Below are 13,072 nucleotides of genomic sequence, written 5' to 3'. Positions count from 1 at the left end.
AGATGCGTCCTCCGCTAGTGTCGAAGGCTGAACGCGCCCAGCGAATGACAGGGGGTGCAACGAGCAGCAGTGCGTCTCACACACGCGGCGGTGCGCCCGCCAATTCGGCCGTCACTCTGCTGGGACGCCGGGCGCGCCTCCCCGCGACGTCCTCGAGGAACTGGCGGTTGCGGAAGGAAGCGCTTTCGTCAAATGCGGCCGAAAACTAACATTTTGTGTGTTGTGAGAAAAGCCGAACGCGAATTCTGCCGTGCTCCTACATTAGATGAGCGCCAACGGCCATACCATGATGAATACACCGGTTCTCGTCCGATCACCGAAGTTAAGCATCATCGGGCCCGGCTAGTACTTGGATGGGTGACCGCCTGGGGAAACCCGGGTGCTGTTGGCTCCCTTCCAGTTTTTTTTTGTTATGTCGCCAGCCCAATTTTCAAACTACGTTTCTGTTGTGACAAAGATGCTTCCTTAAGCCTTTTAAACTACTGTAATGGTACGAAAATGCAGTAATTAACTCAGTTTGAGGGAGAATGTGCTAACCAAGTTTGCCAAGAAGACTTTGAAAACGACAAAACAGTACGAATTGGCAGGTGATTTCTGAAATACGTCACCGCCTATTGTTGAGTAGGAATGTAGAGTTCCAAATTTGATTTGTAACCACGAATTTATTCCTTAGTCGTCTCGTCTCGTCTCGTCCCGCAGACGTTTGTCGTGCTTGCGCTGTCATATGGACCACGACCCGAGCGGCAGCGAGCGGCAGTCGAGCAAAGTCGGGACAAGTCGGGACGGGGACAGGGACAGGGATAGGAATGGTGCGAATGCACTGCAAACTACGCAGACACCTGGTGTGAGGCGCGGCGAGGCGAGGCGAGGCGAGGCGAGGAAGCCCACATCGCTACCAGTGGGCCCTCCAGCACGACACTGCCACACCCCGCACAGGCCCTCCGCTGAACACCAGGGACAAGATGCGTCCTCCGCTAGTGTCGAAGGCTGAACGCGCCCAGCGAATGACAGGGGGTGCAACGAGCAGCAGTGCGTCTCACACACGCGGCGGTGCGCCCGCCAATTCGGCCGTCACTCTGCTGGGACGCCGGGCGCGCCTCCCCGCGCCGTCCTCGAGGAACTGGCGGTTGCGGAAGGAAGCGCTTTCGTCAAATGCGGCCGAAAACTAACATTTTGTGTGTTGGGAGAAAAGCCGAACGCGAATTCTGCCGTGCTCCTACATTAGATGAGCGCCAACGGCCATACCATGATGAATACACCGGTTCTCGTCCGATCACCGAAGTTAAGCATCATCGGGCCCGGCTAGTACTTGGATGGGTGACCGCCTGGGGAAACCCGGGTGCTGTTGGCTCCCTTCCCGTTTTTTTTTTGTTATGTCGCCAGCCCAATTTTCAAACTACGTTTGTGTTGTGACAAAGACGCTTCCTTAAGCCTTTTAAACTACTGTAATGGTACGAAAATGCAGTAATTAACTCAGTTTGAGGGAGAATGTGCTAACCAAGTTTGCCAAGAAGACTTTGAAAACGACAAAACAGTACGAATCGGCAGGTGATTTCTGAAATACGTCACCGCCTATTGTTGTGTAGGAGTGTAGAGTTCCAAATTTGATTTGTAACCACGAATTTAATCCTTAGTCGTCTCGTCTCGTCCCGCAGACGTTTGTCGTGCTTGCGCTGTCATATGGACCACGACCCGAGCGGCAGCGAGCGGCAGTCGAGCAAAGTCGGGACAAGTCGGGACGGGGACAGGGACAGGGATAGGAATGGTGCGAATGCACTGCAAACTACGCAGACACCTGGTGTGAGGCGCGGCGAGGCGAGGCGAGGCGAGGCGAGGAAGCCCACATCGCTACCAGTGGGCCCTCCAGCACGACACTGCCACACCCCGCACAGGCCCTCCGCTGAACACCAGGGACAAGATGCGTCCTCCGCTAGTGTCGAAGGCTGAACGCGCCCAGCGAATGACAGGGGGTGCAACGAGCAGCAGTGCGTCTCACACACGCGGCGGTGCGCCCGCCAATTCGGCCGTCACTCTGCTGGGACGCCGGGCGCGCCTCCCCGCGCCGTCCTCGAGGAACTGGCGGTTGCGGAAGGAAGCGCTTTCGTCAAATGCGGCCGAAAACTAACATTTTGTGTGTTGGGAGAAAAGCCGAACGCGAATTCTGCCGTGCTCCTACATTAGATGAGCGCCAACGGCCATACCATGATGAATACACCGGTTCTCGTCCGATCACCGAAGTTAAGCATCATCGGGCCCGGCTAGTACTTGGATGGGTGACCGCCTGGGGAAACCCGGGTGCTGTTGGCTCCCTTCCCGTTTTTTTTTTGTTATGTCGCCAGCCCAATTTTCAAACTACGTTTGTGTTGTGACAAAGACGCTTCCTTAAGCCTTTTAAACTACTGTAATGGTACGAAAATGCAGTAATTAACTCAGTTTGAGGGAGAATGTGCTAACCAAGTTTGCCAAGAAGACTTTGAAAACGACAAAACAGTACGAATCGGCAGGTGATTTCTGAAATACGTCACCGCCTATTGTTGTGTAGGAGTGTAGAGTTCCAAATTTGATTTGTAACCACGAATTTAATCCTTAGTCGTCTCGTCTCGTCCCGCAGACGTTTGTCGTGCTTGCGCTGTCATATGGACCACGACCCGAGCGGCAGCGAGCGGCAGTCGAGCAAAGTCGGGACAAGTCGGGACGGGGACAGGGACAGGGATAGGAATGGTGCGAATGCACTGCAAACTACGCAGACACCTGGTGTGAGGCGCGGCGAGGCGAGGCGAGGCGAGGCGAGGAAGCCCACATCGCTACCAGTGGGCCCTCCAGCACGACATTGCCACACCCCGCACAGGCCCTCCGCTGAACACCAGGGACAAGGTGCGTCCTCCGCTAGTGTCGAAGGCTGCACGCGCCCAGCGAATGACAGGGGGTGCAACGAGCAGCAGTGCGTCTCACACACGCGGCGGTGCGCCCGCCTATTCGGCCGTCACTCTGCTGGGACGCCGGGCGCGCCTCCCCGCGCCGTCCTCGAGGAACTGGCGGTTGCGGAAGGAAGCGCTTTCGTCAAATGCGGCCGAAAACTAACATTTTGTGTGTTGGGAGAAAAGCCGAACGCGAATTCTGCCGAGCTCCTACATTAGATGAGCGCCAACGGCCATACCATGATGAATACACCGGTTCTCGTCCGATCACCGAAGTTAAGCATCATCGGGCCCGGCTAGTACTTGGATGGGTGACCGCCTGGGGAAACCCGGGTGCTGTTGGTTCCCTTCCCGTTTTTTTTTTTTGTTATGTCGCCAGCCCAATTTTCAAACTACGTTTCTGTTGTGACAAAGATGCTTCCTTAAGCCTTTTAAACTACTGTAATGGTACGAAAATGCAGTAATTAACTCAGTTTGAGGGAGAATGTGCTAACCAAGTTTGCCAAGAAGACTTTGAAAACGACAAAACAGTACGAATTGGCAGGTGATTTCTGAAATACGTCACCGCCTATTGTTGAGTAGGAATGTAGAGTTCCAAATTTGATTTGTAACCACGAATTTATTCCTTAGTCGTCTCGTCTCGTCTCGTCCCGCAGACGTTTGTCGTGCTTGCGCTGTCATATGGACCACGACCCGAGCGGCAGCGAGCGGCAGTCGAGCAAAGTCGGGACAAGTCGGGACGGGGACAGGGACAGGGATAGGAATGGTGCGAATGCACTGCAAACTATGCAGACACCTGGTGTGAGGCGCGGCGAGCCGAGGCGAGGCGAGGCGAGGCGAAGCGAGGAAGCCCACATCGCTACCAGTGGGCCCTCCAGCACGACATTGCCACACCCCGCACAGGCCCTCCGCTGAACACCAGGGACAAGGTGCGTCCTCCGCTAGTGTCGAAGGCTGCACGCGCCCAGCGAATGACAGGGGGTGCAACGAGCAGCAGTGCGTCTCACACACGCGGCGGTGCGCCCGCCAATTCGGCCGTCACTCTGCTGGGACGCCGGGCGCGCCTCCCCGCGCCGTCCTCGAGGAACTGGCGGTTGCGGAAGGAAGCGCTTTCGTCAAATGCGGCCGAAAACTAACATTTTGTGTGTTGGGAGAAAAGCCGAACGCGAATTCTGCCGTGCTCCTACATTAGATGAGCGCCAACGGCCATACCATGATGAATACACAGGTTCTCGTCCGATCACCGAAGTTAAGCATCATCGGGCACGGCTAGTACTTGGATGGGTGACCGCCTGGGAAACCCGGGTGCTGTTGGCTCCCTTCCTGTTTTTTTTTTGTCATTTCGCCAGCCCAATTTTCAAACTACCTTTCTGTTGTGACAAAGATGCTTCCTTAAGCCTTTTAAACTACTGTAATGGTACGAAAATGCAGTAATTAACTCAGTTTGAGGGAGAATGTGCTAACCAAGTTTGCCAAGAAGACTTTGAAAACGACAAAACAGTACGAATCGGCAGGTGATTTCTGAAATACGTCACCGCCTATTGTTGTGTAGGAGTGTAGAGTTCCAAATTTGATTTGTAACCACGAATTTAATCCTTAGTCGTCTCGTCTCGTCTCGTCTCGTCCCGCAGACGTTTGTCGTGCTTGCGCTGTCATATGGACCACGAACCGAGCGGCAGCGAGCGGCAGTCGAGCAAAGTCGGGACAAGTCGGGACGGGGACAGGGACAGGGATAGGAATGGTGCGAATGCACTGCAAACTACGCAGACACCTGGTGTGAGGCGCGGCGAGGCGAGGCGAGGCGAGGCGAGGAACCCCATATCGCTACCAGTGGGCCCTCCAGCACGACACTGCCACACCCCGCACAGGCCCTCCGCTGAACACCAGGGACAAGATGCGTCCTCCGCTAGTGTCGAAGGCTGAATGCGCCCAGCGAATGACAGGGGGTGCAACGAGCAGCAGTGCGTCTCACACACGCGGCGGTGCGCCCGCCAATTCGGCCGTCACTCTGCTGGGACGCCGGGCGCGCCTCCCCGCGCCGTCCTCGAGGAACTGGCGGTTGCGGAAGGAAGCGCTTTCGTCAAATGCGGCCGAAAACTAACATTTTGTGTGTTGTGAGAAAAGCCGAACGCGAATTCTGCCGTGCTCCTACATTAGATGAGCGCCAACTTCCATACCATGATGAATACACCGGTTCTCGTCCGATCACCGAAGTTAAGCATCATCGGGCCCGGCTAGTACTTGGATGGGTGACCGCCTGGGGAAACCCGGGTGCTGTTGGCTCCCTTCCCGTTTTTTTTTTTTGTTATGTCGCCAGCCCAATTTTCAAACTACGTTTCTGTTGTGACAAAGATGCTTCCTTAAGCCTTTTAAACTACTGTAATGGTACGAAAATGCAGTAATTAACTCAGTTTGAGGGAGAATGTGCTAACCAAGTTTGCCAAGAAGACTTTGAAAACGACAAAACAGTACGAATTGGCAGGTGATTTCTGAAATACGTCACCGCCTATTGTTGAGTAGGAATGTAGAGTTCCAAATTTGATTTGTAACCACGAATTTATTCCTTAGTCGTCTCGTCTCGTCTCGTCCCGCAGACGTTTGTCGTGCTTGCGCTGTCATATGGACCACGACCCGAGCGGCAGCGAGCGGCAGTCGAGCAAAGTCGGGACAAGTCGGGACGGGGACAGGGACAGGGATAGGAATGGTGCGAATGCACTGCAAACTACGCAGACACCTGGTGTGAGGCGCGGCGAGCCGAGGCGAGGCGAGGCGAGGCGAAGCGAGGAAGCCCACATCGCTACTAGTGGGCCCTCCAGCACGACATTGCCACACCCCGCACAGGCCCTCCGCTGAACACCAGGGACAAGGTGCGTCCTCCGCTAGTGTCGAAGGCTGCACGCGCCCAGCGAATGACAGGGGGTGCAACGAGCAGCAGTGCGTCTCACACACGCGGCGGTGCGCCCGCCAATTCGGCCGTCACTCTGCTGGGACGCCGGGCGCGCCTCCCCGCGCCGTCCTCGAGGAACTGGCGGTTGCGGAAGGAAGCGCTTTCGTCAAATGCGGCCGAAAACTAACATTTTGTGTGTTGGGAGAAAAGCCGAACGCGAATTCTGCCGTGCTCCTACATTAGATGAGCGCCAACGGCCATACCATGATGAATACACAGGTTCTCGTCCGATCACCGAAGTTAAGCATCATCGGGCACGGCTAGTACTTGGATGGGTGACCGCCTGGGAAACCCGGGTGCTGTTGGCTCCCTTCCTGTTTTTTTTTTGTCATGTCGCCAGCCCAATTTTCAAACTACCTTTCTGTTGTGACAAAGATGCTTCCTTAAGCCTTTTAAACTACTGTAATAGTACGAAAATGCAGTAATTAACTCAGTTTGAGGGAGAATGTGCTAACCAAGTTTGCCAAGAAGACTTTGAAAACGACAAAACAGTACGAATCGGCAGGTGATTTCTGAAATACGTCACCGCCTATTGTTGTGTAGGAGTGTAGAGTTCCAAATTTGATTTGTAACCACGAATTTAATCCTTAGTCGTCTCGTCTCGTCTCGTCTCGTCCCGCAGACGTTTGTCGTGCTTGCGCTGTCATATGGACCACGACCCGAGCGGCAGCGAGCGGCAGTCGAGCAAACTCGGGACAAGTCGGGACGGGGACAGGGACAGGGATAGGAATGGTGCGAATGCACTGCAAACTACGCAGACACCTGGTGTGAGGCGCGGCGAGGCGAGGCGAGGCGAGGCGAGGAAGCCCACATCGCTACCAGTGGGCCCTCCAGCACGACACTGCCACACCCCGCACAGGCCCTCCGCTGAACACCAGGGACAAGATGCGTCCTCCGCTAGTGTCGAAGGCTGAACGCGCCCAGCGAATGACAGGGGGTGCAACGAGCAGCAGTGCGTCTCACACACGCGGCGGTGCGCCCGCCAATTCGGCCGTCACTCTGCTGGGACGCCGGGCGCGCCTCCCCGCGCCGTCCTCGAGGAACTGGCGGTTGCGGAAGGAAGCGCTTTCGTCAAATGCGGCCGAAAACTAACATTTTGTGTGTTGGGAGAAAAGCCGAACGCGAATTCTGCCGTGCTCCTACATTAGATGAGCGCCAACGGCCATACCATGATGAATACACAGGTTCTCGTCCGATCACCGAAGTTAAGCATCATCGGGCACGGCTAGTACTTGGATGGGTGACCGCCTGGGAAACCCGGGTGCTGTTGGCTCCCTTCCTGTTTTTTTTTTGTCATGTCGCCAGCCCAATTTTCAAACTACCTTTCTGTTGTGACAAAGATGCTTCCTTAAGCCTTTTAAACTACTGTAATGGTACGAAAATGCAGTAATTAACTCAGTTTGAGGGAGAATGTGCTAACCAAGTTTGCCAAGAAGACTTTGAAAACGACAAAACAGTACGAATCGGCAGGTGATTTCTGAAATACGTCACCGCCTATTGTTGTGTAGGAGTGTAGAGTTCCAAATTTGATTTGTAACCACGAATTTAATCCTTAGTCGTCTCGTCTCGTCTCGTCTCGTCCCGCAGACGTTTGTCGTGCTTGCGCTGTCATATGGACCACGACCCGAGCGGCAGCGAGCGGCAGTCGAGCAAACTCGGGACAAGTCGGGACGGGGACAGGGACAGGGATAGGAATGGTGCGAATGCACTGCAAACTACGCAGACACCTGGTGTGAGGCGCGGCGAGGCGAGGCGAGGCGAGGCGAGGAACCCCATATCGCTACCAGTGGGCCCTCCAGCACGACACTGCCACACCCCGCACAGGCCCTCCGCTGAACACCAGGGACAAGATGCGTCCTCCGCTAGTGTCGAAGGCTGAATGCGCCCAGCGAATGACAGGGGGTGCAACGAGCAGCAGTGCGTCTCACACACGCGGCGGTGCGCCCGCCAATTCGGCCGTCACTCTGCTGGGACGCCGGGCGCGCCTCCCCGCGCCGTCCTCGAGGAACTGGCGGTTGCGGAAGGAAGCGCTTTCGTCAAATGCGGCCGAAAACTAACATTTTGTGTGTTGTGAGAAAAGCCGAACGCGAATTCTGCCGTGCTCCTACATTAGATGAGCGCCAACTTCCATACCATGATGAATACACCGGTTCTCGTCCGATCACCGAAGTTAAGCATCATCGGGCCCGGCTAGTACTTGGATGGGTGACCGCCTGGGGAAACCCGGGTGCTGTTGGCTCCCTTCCCGTTTTTTTTTTTTGTTATGTCGCCAGCCCAATTTTCAAACTACGTTTCTGTTGTGACAAAGATGCTTCCTTAAGCCTTTTAAACTACTGTAATGGTACGAAAATGCAGTAATTAACTCAGTTTGAGGGAGAATGTGCTAACCAAGTTTGCCAAGAAGACTTTGAAAACGACAAAACAGTACGAATTGGCAGGTGATTTCTGAAATACGTCACCGCCTATTGTTGAGTAGGAATGTAGAGTTCCAAATTTGATTTGTAACCACGAATTTATTCCTTAGTCGTCTCGTCTCGTCTCGTCCCGCAGACGTTTGTCGTGCTTGCGCTGTCATATGGACCACGACCCGAGCGGCAGCGAGCGGCAGTCGAGCAAAGTCGGGACAAGTCGGGACGGGGACAGGGACAGGGATAGGAATGGTGCGAATGCACTGCAAACTACGCAGACACCTGGTGTGAGGCGCGGCGAGCCGAGGCGAGGCGAGGCGAGGCGAAGCGAGGAAGCCCACATCGCTACTAGTGGGCCCTCCAGCACGACATTGCCACACCCCGCACAGGCCCTCCGCTGAACACCAGGGACAAGGTGCGTCCTCCGCTAGTGTCGAAGGCTGCACGCGCCCAGCGAATGACAGGGGGTGCAACGAGCAGCAGTGCGTCTCACACACGCGGCGGTGCGCCCGCCAATTCGGCCGTCACTCTGCTGGGACGCCGGGCGCGCCTCCCCGCGCCGTCCTCGAGGAACTGGCGGTTGCGGAAGGAAGCGCTTTCGTCAAATGCGGCCGAAAACTAACATTTTGTGTGTTGGGAGAAAAGCCGAACGCGAATTCTGCCGTGCTCCTACATTAGATGAGCGCCAACGGCCATACCATGATGAATACACAGGTTCTCGTCCGATCACCGAAGTTAAGCATCATCGGGCACGGCTAGTACTTGGATGGGTGACCGCCTGGGAAACCCGGGTGCTGTTGGCTCCCTTCCTGTTTTTTTTTTGTCATGTCGCCAGCCCAATTTTCAAACTACCTTTCTGTTGTGACAAAGATGCTTCCTTAAGCCTTTTAAACTACTGTAATAGTACGAAAATGCAGTAATTAACTCAGTTTGAGGGAGAATGTGCTAACCAAGTTTGCCAAGAAGACTTTGAAAACGACAAAACAGTACGAATCGGCAGGTGATTTCTGAAATACGTCACCGCCTATTGTTGTGTAGGAGTGTAGAGTTCCAAATTTGATTTGTAACCACGAATTTAATCCTTAGTCGTCTCGTCTCGTCTCGTCTCGTCCCGCAGACGTTTGTCGTGCTTGCGCTGTCATATGGACCACGACCCGAGCGGCAGCGAGCGGCAGTCGAGCAAACTCGGGACAAGTCGGGACGGGGACAGGGACAGGGATAGGAATGGTGCGAATGCACTGCAAACTACGCAGACACCTGGTGTGAGGCGCGGCGAGGCGAGGCGAGGCGAGGCGAGGAAGCCCACATCGCTACCAGTGGGCCCTCCAGCACGACACTGCCACACCCCGCACAGGCCCTCCGCTGAACACCAGGGACAAGATGCGTCCTCCGCTAGTGTCGAAGGCTGAACGCGCCCAGCGAATGACAGGGGGTGCAACGAGCAGCAGTGCGTCTCACACACGCGGCGGTGCGCCCGCCAATTCGGCCGTCACTCTGCTGGGACGCCGGGCGCGCCTCCCCGCGCCGTCCTCGAGGAACTGGCGGTTGCGGAAGGAAGCGCTTTCGTCAAATGCGGCCGAAAACTAACATTTTGTGTGTTGGGAGAAAAGCCGAACGCGAATTCTGCCGTGCTCCTACATTAGATGAGCGCCAACGGCCATACCATGATGAATACACAGGTTCTCGTCCGATCACCGAAGTTAAGCATCATCGGGCACGGCTAGTACTTGGATGGGTGACCGCCTGGGAAACCCGGGTGCTGTTGGCTCCCTTCCTGTTTTTTTTTTGTCATGTCGCCAGCCCAATTTTCAAACTACCTTTCTGTTGTGACAAAGATGCTTCCTTAAGCCTTTTAAACTACTGTAATGGTACGAAAATGCAGTAATTAACTCAGTTTGAGGGAGAATGTGCTAACCAAGTTTGCCAAGAAGACTTTGAAAACGACAAAACAGTACGAATCGGCAGGTGATTTCTGAAATACGTCACCGCCTATTGTTGTGTAGGAGTGTAGAGTTCCAAATTTGATTTGTAACCACGAATTTAATCCTTAGTCGTCTCGTCTCGTCTCGTCTCGTCCCGCAGACGTTTGTCGTGCTTGCGCTGTCATATGGACCACGACCCGAGCGGCAGCGAGCGGCAGTCGAGCAAACTCGGGACAAGTCGGGACGGGGACAGGGACAGGGATAGGAATGGTGCGAATGCACTGCAAACTACGCAGACACCTGGTGTGAGGCGCGGCGAGGCGAGGCGAGGCGAGGCGAGGAAGCCCACATCGCTACCAGTGGGCCCTCCAGCACGACACTGCCACACCCCGCACAGGCCCTCCGCTGAACACCAGGGACAAGATGCGTCCTCCGCTAGTGTCGAAGGCTGAACGCGCCCAGCGAATGACAGGGGGTGCAACGAGCAGCAGTGCGTCTCACACACGCGGCGGTGCGCCCGCCAATTCGGCCGTCACTCTGCTGGGACGCCGGGCGCGCCTCCCCGCGACGTCCTCGAGGAACTGGCGGTTGCGGAAGGAAGCGCTTTCGTCAAATGCGGCCGAAAACTAACATTTTGTGTGTTGTGAGAAAAGCCGAACGCGAATTCTGCCGTGCTCCTACATTAGATGAGCGCCAACGGCCATACCATGATGAATACACCGGTTCTCGTCCGATCACCGAAGTTAAGCATCATCGGGCCCGGCTAGTACTTGGATGGGTGACCGCCTGGGGAACCCGGGTGCTGTTGGCTCCCTTCCCGTTTTTTTTTTGTTATGTCGCCAGCCCAATTTTCAAACTACGTTTCTGTTGTGACAAAAATGCTTCCTTAAGCCTTTTAAACTACTGTAATGGTACGAAAATGCAGTAATTAACTCAGTTTGAGGGAGAATGTGCTAACCAAGTTTGCCAAGAAGACTTTGAAAACGACAAAACAGTACGAATTGGCAGGTGATTTCTGAAATACGTCACCGCCTATTGTTGAGTAGGAATGTAGAGTTCCAAATTTGATTTGTAACCACGAATTTATTCCTTAGTCGTCTCGTCTCGTCTCGTCCCGCAGACGTTTGTCGTGCTTGCGCTGTCATATGGACCACGACCCGAGCGGCAGCGAGCGGCAGTCGAGCAAACTCGGGACAAGTCGGGACGGGGACAGGGACAGGGATAGGAATGGTGCGAATGCACTGCAAACTACGCAGACACCTGGTGTGAGGCGCGGCGAGCCGAGGCGAGGCGAGGCGAGGCGAAGCGAGGAAGCCCACATCGCTACCAGTGGGCCCTCCAGCACGACATTGCCACACCCCGCACAGGCCCTCCGCTGAACACCAGGGACAAGGTGCGTCCTCCGCTAGTGTCGAAGGCTGCACGCGCCCAGCGAATGACAGGGGGTGCAACGAGCAGCAGTGCGTCTCACACACGCGGCGGTGCGCCCGCCAATTCGGCCGTCACTCTGCTGGGACGCCGGGCGCGCCTCCCCGCGCCGTCCTCGAGGAACTGGCGGTTGCGGAAGGAAGCGCTTTCGTCAAATGCGGCCGAAAACTAACATTTTGTGTGTTGGGAGAAAAGCCGAACGCGAATTCTGCCGTGCTCCTACATTAGATGAGCGCCAACGGCCATACCATGATGAATACACAGGTTCTCGTCCGATCACCGAAGTTAAGCATCATCGGGCACGGCTAGTACTTGGATGGGTGACCGCCTGGGAAACCCGGGTGCTGTTGGCTCCCTTCCTGTTTTTTTTTTGTCATGTCGCCAGCCCAATTTTCAAACTACCTTTCTGTTGTGACAAAGATGCTTCCTTAAGCCTTTTAAACTACTGTAATGGTACGAAAATGCAGTAATTAACTCAGTTTGAGGGAGAATGTGCTAACCAAGTTTGCCAAGAAGACTTTGAAAACGACAAAACAGTACGAATCGGCAGGTGATTTCTGAAATACGTCACCGCCTATTGTTGTGTAGGAGTGTAGAGTTCCAAATTTGATTTGTAACCACGAATTTAATCCTTAGTCGTCTCGTCTCGTCTCGTCTCGTCCCGCAGACGTTTGTCGTGCTTGCGCTGTCATATGGACCACGACCCGAGCGGCAGCGAGCGGCAGTCGAGCAAACTCGGGACAAGTCGGGACGGGGACAGGGACAGGGATAGGAATGGTGCGAATGCACTGCAAACTACGCAGACACCTGGTGTGAGGCGCGGCGAGGCGAGGCGAGGCGAGGCGAGGAAGCCCACATCGCTACCAGTGGGCCCTCCAGCACGACACTGCCACACCCCGCACAGGCCCTCCGCTGAACACCAGGGACAAGATGCGTCCTCCGCTAGTGTCGAAGGCTGAACGCGCCCAGCGAATGACAGGGGGTGCAACGAGCAGCAGTGCGTCTCACACACGCGGCGGTGCGCCCGCCAATTCGGCCGTCACTCTGCTGGGACGCCGGGCGCGCCTCCCCGCGACGTCCTCGAGGAACTGGCGGTTGCGGAAGGAAGCGCTTTCGTCAAATGCGGCCGAAAACTAACATTTTGTGTGTTGTGAGAAAAGCCGAACGCGAATTCTGCCGTGCTCCTACATTAGATGAGCGCCAACGGCCATACCATGATGAATACACCGGTTCTCGTCCGATCACCGAAGTTAAGCATCATCGGGCCCGGCTAGTACTTGGATGGGTGACCGCCTGGGGAAACCCGGGTGCTGTTGGCTCCCTTCCCGTTTTTTTTTTTGTTATGTCGCCAGCCCAATTTTCAAACTACGTTTCTGTTGTGACAAAGATGCTTCCTTAAGCCTTTTAAACTACTGTAATGGTACGAAAATGCAGTAATTAACTCAGTTT

At 55.1% G+C, this 13,072-nt stretch overlaps 14 non-coding genes across 14 annotated transcripts; all 14 read left to right on the top strand.

Moving 5' to 3' along the window:
• Positions 1-271: 271 nt before the first annotated feature.
• Positions 272-391, top strand: LOC126154856 (5S ribosomal RNA). Its single transcript, XR_007532387.1, has one exon. It is a non-coding gene; the product is annotated as a 5S ribosomal RNA (ribosomal RNA).
• An 840-nt stretch (positions 392-1,231) lies between these two features.
• LOC126154855 (5S ribosomal RNA) lies at positions 1,232-1,351 on the top strand. Its single transcript, XR_007532386.1, has one exon. It is a non-coding gene; the product is annotated as a 5S ribosomal RNA (ribosomal RNA).
• An 836-nt stretch (positions 1,352-2,187) lies between these two features.
• LOC126154854 (5S ribosomal RNA) lies at positions 2,188-2,307 on the top strand. Its single transcript, XR_007532385.1, has one exon. It is a non-coding gene; the product is annotated as a 5S ribosomal RNA (ribosomal RNA).
• Positions 2,308-3,143: 836 nt separating this feature from the next.
• On the top strand, positions 3,144-3,263 carry LOC126155086 (5S ribosomal RNA). The gene has a single exon (XR_007532602.1). It is a non-coding gene; the product is annotated as a 5S ribosomal RNA (ribosomal RNA).
• Positions 3,264-4,116: 853 nt separating this feature from the next.
• On the top strand, positions 4,117-4,235 carry LOC126155208 (5S ribosomal RNA). Its single transcript, XR_007532715.1, has one exon. It is a non-coding gene; the product is annotated as a 5S ribosomal RNA (ribosomal RNA).
• An 846-nt stretch (positions 4,236-5,081) lies between these two features.
• On the top strand, positions 5,082-5,201 carry LOC126155345 (5S ribosomal RNA). Its single transcript, XR_007532844.1, has one exon. It is a non-coding gene; the product is annotated as a 5S ribosomal RNA (ribosomal RNA).
• An 853-nt stretch (positions 5,202-6,054) lies between these two features.
• LOC126155206 (5S ribosomal RNA) lies at positions 6,055-6,173 on the top strand. Its single transcript, XR_007532714.1, has one exon. It is a non-coding gene; the product is annotated as a 5S ribosomal RNA (ribosomal RNA).
• Positions 6,174-7,019: 846 nt separating this feature from the next.
• LOC126155205 (5S ribosomal RNA) lies at positions 7,020-7,138 on the top strand. The gene has a single exon (XR_007532713.1). It is a non-coding gene; the product is annotated as a 5S ribosomal RNA (ribosomal RNA).
• An 846-nt stretch (positions 7,139-7,984) lies between these two features.
• LOC126155344 (5S ribosomal RNA) lies at positions 7,985-8,104 on the top strand. Its single transcript, XR_007532843.1, has one exon. It is a non-coding gene; the product is annotated as a 5S ribosomal RNA (ribosomal RNA).
• Positions 8,105-8,957: 853 nt separating this feature from the next.
• On the top strand, positions 8,958-9,076 carry LOC126155204 (5S ribosomal RNA). The gene has a single exon (XR_007532712.1). It is a non-coding gene; the product is annotated as a 5S ribosomal RNA (ribosomal RNA).
• An 846-nt stretch (positions 9,077-9,922) lies between these two features.
• On the top strand, positions 9,923-10,041 carry LOC126155203 (5S ribosomal RNA). Its single transcript, XR_007532711.1, has one exon. It is a non-coding gene; the product is annotated as a 5S ribosomal RNA (ribosomal RNA).
• An 846-nt stretch (positions 10,042-10,887) lies between these two features.
• On the top strand, positions 10,888-11,006 carry LOC126154785 (5S ribosomal RNA). Its single transcript, XR_007532321.1, has one exon. It is a non-coding gene; the product is annotated as a 5S ribosomal RNA (ribosomal RNA).
• An 851-nt stretch (positions 11,007-11,857) lies between these two features.
• On the top strand, positions 11,858-11,976 carry LOC126155202 (5S ribosomal RNA). The gene has a single exon (XR_007532710.1). It is a non-coding gene; the product is annotated as a 5S ribosomal RNA (ribosomal RNA).
• Positions 11,977-12,822: 846 nt separating this feature from the next.
• Positions 12,823-12,942, top strand: LOC126154852 (5S ribosomal RNA). Its single transcript, XR_007532384.1, has one exon. It is a non-coding gene; the product is annotated as a 5S ribosomal RNA (ribosomal RNA).
• The last annotated feature ends 130 nt before the right edge of the window (positions 12,943-13,072 follow it).

The sequence above is a fragment of the Schistocerca cancellata genome, unplaced genomic scaffold (genome assembly GCF_023864275.1).
Source record: "Schistocerca cancellata isolate TAMUIC-IGC-003103 unplaced genomic scaffold, iqSchCanc2.1 HiC_scaffold_1100, whole genome shotgun sequence".
In the NCBI taxonomy this organism is placed as follows: Eukaryota; Metazoa; Arthropoda; class Insecta; order Orthoptera; family Acrididae; genus Schistocerca; species Schistocerca cancellata.
The sequence above is the reverse complement of the archived record's forward strand: the minus strand, read 5'-3'. Positions and strand labels throughout refer to the sequence as shown.